The sequence below is a fragment of the Arachis hypogaea genome, chromosome 16 (genome assembly GCF_003086295.3).
Source record: "Arachis hypogaea cultivar Tifrunner chromosome 16, arahy.Tifrunner.gnm2.J5K5, whole genome shotgun sequence".
Classification (NCBI taxonomy): domain Eukaryota; kingdom Viridiplantae; phylum Streptophyta; class Magnoliopsida; order Fabales; family Fabaceae; genus Arachis; species Arachis hypogaea.
In genome coordinates, this window is record NC_092051.1 from 103,215,979 (window position 1) to 103,222,968 (window position 6,990).

The following is a 6,990-nucleotide window of genomic DNA, read 5'->3' on the forward strand; positions in this document are numbered from 1 at the left end:
TGCTCTGTTCTGGCGTTGAACGCCAAGCAGATGCTTCCTCTAGGGTGTGATTTTTCTTCTGCTATTTTTGATTCTGTTTTCAATTTTTATATTTATTTTGTGACTCCACATGATCATGAACCTATAAAGACATATAACTAAGAAAAATATAGTTAGATAAATAAAAATTGGGTTGCCTCCCAATAGGCGCTTCTTTAATGTCAATAGCTTGACAGTGGGCTCTCATGGAGCCTCACAGATGTGCAGAGCTTTGTTGAGACCTCCCAACACCAAACTTAGAGTTTGGATATGGGGGTTTGACACCAAACTTAGAGTTTGGTTGTGGCCTCCCAACACCAAACTTAGAGTTTGACTGTGGGGGCTTTGGTTGACTCTGCTTTGAGAGAAGCTTTTTCTGCTTCCTCTCCATGGATGCAGAGAGAGATCCTTGAGTTGTAAACACAATGTTGTCCTTATTTAATTGAAGGATCAATTCTCCTCTGTCCACATCAATCACAGCTCTTGCTGTGGCTAGGAAAGGCCTTCCTAGGATGATGGATTCATCCTCTTCCTTTCCAGTATGCAGGACTATGAAATCAGCAGGGATGTAAAGGCCTTCAACCTTTACTAACACGTCCTCTACTTGTCCATAAGCCTGTTTTCTTGAATTATCTGCCATCTCTAATGAGATTTTAGCAGCTTGCACCCCATAGATTTCCAGTTTCTCTATTACAGAGAGAGGCATGAGGTTTATCCCTGAACCAAGATCACACAGAGCCTTAAAGATCATGGTGCATATGGTACAAGGTATTATGAACTTTCCAGGATCCTGTCTCTTCTGAGGCAATGTCAGTTGATCCTGATCACTTTGTTCATTGGTGAACAAGGGAGGTTCATCTTCCCAAGTCTCAATACCAAATAATTTGGCATTCAGCATCATGATTGCACCAAGGAACTTGGCAGTTTGCTCTTCAGTAACATCCTCATTCTCTTCAGAAGAGGAATACTCATCAGAGCTCATGAATGGCATAAGGAGGTTCAATGGAATATCTATGGTCTCCAGATGAATCTCAGATTCCTTCGGTTCCTCAGAGGGAAGCTCCTTATTGATCACTGGACGTCTCAGGGGGTCTTCCCCCTTGGGATTCACGTCCTCTCCTTCCCTTACAGGTTCGGCCATGGTGCTTACGTCAATGGCCTTGCACTCTCCTTTTGGATTCTCTTCTGTATTGCTTGGGAGAGTACTAGGAGGGATTTCAGTGATCCTTTTACTCAGCTGGCCCACTTGTGCTTCCAAATTTCTAATGGAAAACCTTGTTTCATTCATGAAACTCACAGTAGCCTTAGATAGATCAGAGACTAAATTTGCTAAGCTAGATGGATTCTGCTCAGAATTCTCTGTCTGTTGCTGAGTGGATGATGGAAAAGGCTTGCTATTGCTAAACCTGTTTCTTCCACCATTATTAAAGCCTTGTTGAGGCCTTTGATCCTTCCATGAGAGATTTGGATGATTTCTCCATGATGGGTTATAGGTATTTCCATAAGGTTCACCTAAGTAATTCACCTCTGCTATTGCAGGGTTTTCAGGATCATAAGCTTCTTCTGCATAAGAAGCCTCTTGAGTACTGTTGGATGCAGCTTACGTTTCATTCAGACTCTGAGAGATCATATTGACTTGCTGAGTCAATATTTTGTTCTGAGCCAATATGGCATTCAGAGTATCAACTTCAAGAACTCCTTTCTTCATAGGCGTCCCATTACTCACATGATTCCTCTCAGAAGTGTACATGAACTGGTTATTAGCAACCATGTCAATGAGTTCTTGAGCTTCTGCAGGCGTTTTCTTTAGGTGAATGGATCCACCTGCAGAAGTATCCAATGACATCTTTGATAGCTCAGATAAACCATCATAGAATATATCCAGGACGGTCCATTCTGAAAGCATGTCAGAAGGACACTTTTTGGTCAACTGTTTGTATCTTTCCCAAGCTTCATAGAGGGATTCACCATCTTTTTTTTTGAAGGTTTGAACATCCACTCTAAGCTTGCTCAGCTTTTGAGGAGGAAAGAACTTGGCTAAGAAAGCCGTGACCAGCTTATCCCAAGAGTTCAGGCTGTCTTTAGGTTGAGAGTCCAACCATATTCTAGCTCTGTCTCTTATAGCAAAAGGGAAAAGCATGAGCCTGTAGACTTCAGGATCTACTCCATTAGTCTTAACAGTATCACAGATCTGCAAGAATTCAGTTAAGAACTAAAAAGGATCTTCAGATGGAAGTCCATAAAACTTTCAGTTCTGCTGCATCAGAGAAACTAGCTGAGGTTTCAGCTCAAAATTGTTTGCTCCAATGGTAGGAATGGAGATGCTTCTTCCATGTAAATTGGAATTTGGTGCAGTAAAGTCACCAAGCATTCTCCTTGCATTATTATTATTTTCGGCTACCATCTCCTCTTCTTGTTCGAAAATTTCTGAAAGGTTATCTCTGGATTGTTGTATTTTAGCTTCTCTTAGTTTCCTTTTCAGAGTCCTTTCAGGTTCTGGATCTGCTTCAACAAGAATATTCTTGTCCTTGCTCCTGCTCATATGAAAAAGAGAGAATAGAAAAATAATAATAATAGGGGTCCTTTTTACCACAGTATAGAGGTCCCAGTGTGAGTAGAAGAAAAGAAGAAGAAGAAATTCGAACACAGATGGAAGAGGGGGTTCGAATTTGGGTGAGATGAAGTGTTAGTAGATGAATAAATAAATAGAAGGAGATGAGAGAGAAGGAGAATTTTCGAAAATAATTTTTGAAAAAGAGTTAGTGATTTTCGAAAATAGTTTTTGAAAAATTTAGTAATTTTTCGAAAATTTTAAAATCAAAAGTTAAAATAATTAGTTAATTAAAAAGAATTTTTTGAAAAAGAGGGAAGATATTTTCGAAAATTAGAGAGAGAGGGAGTTAGTTAGGTAGTTTTGAAGAGGATAAGAAACAAACAAAAAGTTAGTTAGTTAGTTGAAACAAATTTTGAAAAGATAAGAAGTTAGGAAGTTAGAAAAGATATTTTGAAATCAAATTTTTGAAAAAGATAAGATAAGAGTATGTTTTTGAAAAGATATGATTGAAATTAGTTTTTGAAAAAGATTTGATTTTTAAAATCTCAATTAATGACTTGATTCACAAGAAATCACAAGATATGATTCTAGAACTTAAAGTTTGAATCTTTCTTAACAAATAAGTAACAAACTTGAAATTTTTTGAATCAAAACATGAATTGATGATGTTATTTTCGAAAATTATGTAATAAAAATAAGAAAAAAAATTTTGAAAAATTTTTGGAATTTTCGAAAATAACTAAGAAATTTGAAAAAGATTTGATTTTTGAAAAAGATTTTGAAAAAGATAAGATTTTCAAATTGAAAATTTGATTTAACTCATAAGAAACAACTTGATTTTAAAACTTTTTGAAAAAGTCAAATCTAATTTTCGAAATTTTAAGAGAGAAAAAGGGAAAGATATTTTTTTTTTATTTTTGAATTTTTATGATGAGAGAGAAAAACATGAAAATTATGCAATGCATGAGAATTTTAGATCAAAACATGTGATGCATGCAAGAATGCTATGAATGTCAAGATGAACACCAAGAACACTATGAAGATCATGATGAACATCAAGAACATATTTTTGAAAAAGATTTTTTTTATGCAAAGGAAAACATGCAAGACACCAAACTTAGAATTCTTTAATGCTTAGACACTAAGAATTCAAGAATGCATATGAAAAACAAGAAAAGACACAAAACATGCAAATGCAAAGATCAAACAAGAAGACTTACCAAGAACAACTTGAAGATCATGAAGAACACTATGAATGCATGATTATTTTCAAAAAATGCAAGATGCACATGCAATTGACACCAAACTTATAACATGACACATGACTTAAACAAGAAACACAAAAAATATTTTTGATTTTTATGATTTTATGATTTTTTTGTATTTTCTTTTAATTTTTTTTCGAAAATCATTTTGAAAAAGAAAAATAAGGATTCCAAAATTTTTAATATGAATTCCAGGAATCTTATGCTCTTTAAACTAAAGCTCCAATCAAGGGGTCAGGCATGGCTTAATAGCCAGCCAAGCTTTAGAATGGAATTACATCCATTGAGGTGATTAGTTGAAGACCAATCCCAAAGGAGTTTGGATATGGCTTTACAGCCAGCCAGGCTTCAACATGCTTCATGAAACACTAGAATTCATTCTTAAAAATTCTGAAGAAAAATATATTTTTGAAAACATTTTTATTTTAAAATTTTTTTTTTTCGAAAACAAAGGAGAAATTTTTGAAATATTTTTGAAAACTTTTTGAAAAGAAAACAAAAAGAAAGTTACCTAATCTGAGCAACAAGATGAACCGTCAGTTGTCCAAACTCGAACAATCCCCGGCAACGGCGCCAAAAACTTTGTGCGCAGAAATTGTGATTACACTTTGATTATGTAAAATTTATTGCTCTTTCTTTCCCTGGCAATGGCGCCAAAAACATGATGCCAATACCATGGTTCACAACTTCGCACAACTAACCAGCAAGTGCACTGGGTCATCCAAGTAATACCTTACGTGAGTAAGGGTCGAATCCCACGGAGATTGTTGGTATGAAGCAAGCTATGGTCACCTTGTAAATCTCAGTCAGGCGGATATAAAATAGTAATGGGGCTTTCGAAATTAATTAATAAAATAGGGATAGAAATACTTATGTAAATCATTGGTGAGAATTTCAGATAAGCGCATAGAGATGCTTTCGTACCTCTGAACCTCTGCTTTCCTGCTGTCTTCATCCAATCAGTCTTACTCCTTTCCATGGCTGGCTTTATGTAATGCATCACCATTGTCAATGGCTACTTTCGGTCTTCTCTCGGGAAAATGATCCAAATGCCCTGTCACGGCACGGCTAATCGTCTGGAGGCATCACCCTTGTCAATGGTTACCTCCTATCCTCTCAGTGAAAATGGTCAACGCACCCTGTCACGGCACGGCTATTCATCTGTCGGTTCTCGATCATGCTGGAATAGGATTTACTATCCTTTTGCATCTGTCACTACGCCCAGCAATCGCGAGTTTGAAGCTCGTCACAGTCATTCAATCATTGAATCCTACTCAGAATACCACAGACAAGGTTTAGACTTTCCGGATTCTCTTGAATGCCGCCATCATTCTAGCTTACACCACGAAGATTCCGATTAAGAGATCTAAGAGATACTCATTCAATCTAATGTAGAACGGAAGTGGTTGTCATGCACGTGTTCGTAGGAAATGATGATGATTGTCACGTTCATCACATTCAGATTGAAGTGCGAATGAATATCTTAGGAGCGAAATAAGATGAATTGAATATAAAAATAGTAGTACTTTGCATTAATCTTTGAGGAACAGCAGAGCTCCACACCTTAATCTATGGAGTGCAGAAACTCTACCGTTAAAATTACATAAGTGAAAGGTCCAGGCATGGCCGAGATGGCCAGCCCTCAAAATGTGATCTAAGATAGCATACCACTGATCAAAGATCTCTAATACAATAGTAAAAGGTCCTATTTATAATAAACTAGCTACTAGGGTTTACAAAAGTAAGTAATTGATGCATAAATCCACTTCCGGGGCCCACATGGTGTGTGCTTGGGCTGAGCTTGAGTGTTACATGTGTAGAGGTCATTTCTGGAGTTGAACGCCAGTTTTGGTGCCAGTTTGGGCGTTGAACTCCACTTTGCAACTTGTTTCTGGCGCTGGACGCCAGAATTGGGCAGAGAGCTGGCGTTGAACGCCGGTTTGCATCGTCCAAACTTAGGCAAAGTATGGACTATTATACATTTCTGGAAAGCCCTGGATGTCTACTTTCCAACGCAATTGGAAGCGCGCCATTTTGAGTTCTGTAGCGCCAGAAATTCCATTTTGAGTGCAGGGAGGTCAGAATCCAACAGCATCAGTAGTCCTTCTTCAACCTCTGAATCTGATTTTTGCTCAAGTCCCTCAATTTCAGCCAGAAAGTACCTGAAATCATAGAAAAATACACAAACTCATAGTAAAGTCCAGAAATGTGAATTTAACATAAAAACTAATGAAAACATCCCTAAAAGTAACTAGATCCTACTAAAAACATAATAAAAACAATGCCAAAAAGCGTATAAATTATCCGCTCATCAGGAGCCTATGACCGTTGAAGAAAAGGAAGAAGTGGTTGAAGATTTGAGAGATGTTGAAAGTCCATGGGAATGTAGCATCATAGAGCACTCTTCCAAGAAGCTTGATATGGATGTTGAGGAGGGTGCGCAACCTCCAACGCATATCATAGTGGGAGACTTAAAAGAGGTTTATCAAGAGATGGATTCAATCATGGAGGAATTTCAATCTATAATTGAATCCTCTCCCATTGGACATGAAGTTGAAATTATAGAAGAATGTGTACAACCTCCCATACCCTTAGTGAGCAATGAGAAAGAGAGTGAATCGAAAGAGAGCTACCAAGAGGAAAAAGTTGGCATGGTGTATATCGAAATTGAAGAATATGAAGAGGTTGATCAAGAGATGGATTCATTCATCAATGAATTCCTATCCAAAATTGAATCACCTCCCATTGGGCAAGATGAAGTTTGATAAACCCCATATTTAGGGTTTATCTTATGCTTCATCTAAGGCATTTTATCAACCTTTTCCCACATTTATTCAATGAAATAGCATGATTTTGTGATTCTTCCTTAAAGTGTGCTTAAGTGTGAAAACATGCTTTCTAAGTCTTTAATTTGCTAAATTTTAACTCACCTTTGATTCCACTTGATGCCTTGATTTGTTTGTTAAGTGATTTCAGGTTGAAAAGGCTGGGAATGGATCAAAGGAATGGAGAGAAAAGTATGCAAAGTAGAGAAATCATGGAAAAGCCAAAGATTTGAGAAATATCATCCACGCGCACGTGTGCTGTGCGCGTACGCGTCAGTGGCCGCACGTGATTTTTAAATAGAAAATGTGCTCAGCGATTTCTGAGAAG

The 6,990-nt window shown here is 37.2% G+C and overlaps 1 non-coding gene across 1 annotated transcript; it reads left to right on the forward strand.

Moving 5' to 3' along the window:
- Positions 1–1,918: 1,918 nt before the first annotated feature.
- On the forward strand, positions 1,919–2,026 carry LOC112761932 (small nucleolar RNA R71). The gene has a single exon (XR_003182301.1). It is a non-coding gene; the product is annotated as a small nucleolar RNA R71 (small nucleolar RNA).
- The last annotated feature ends 4,964 nt before the right edge of the window (positions 2,027–6,990 follow it).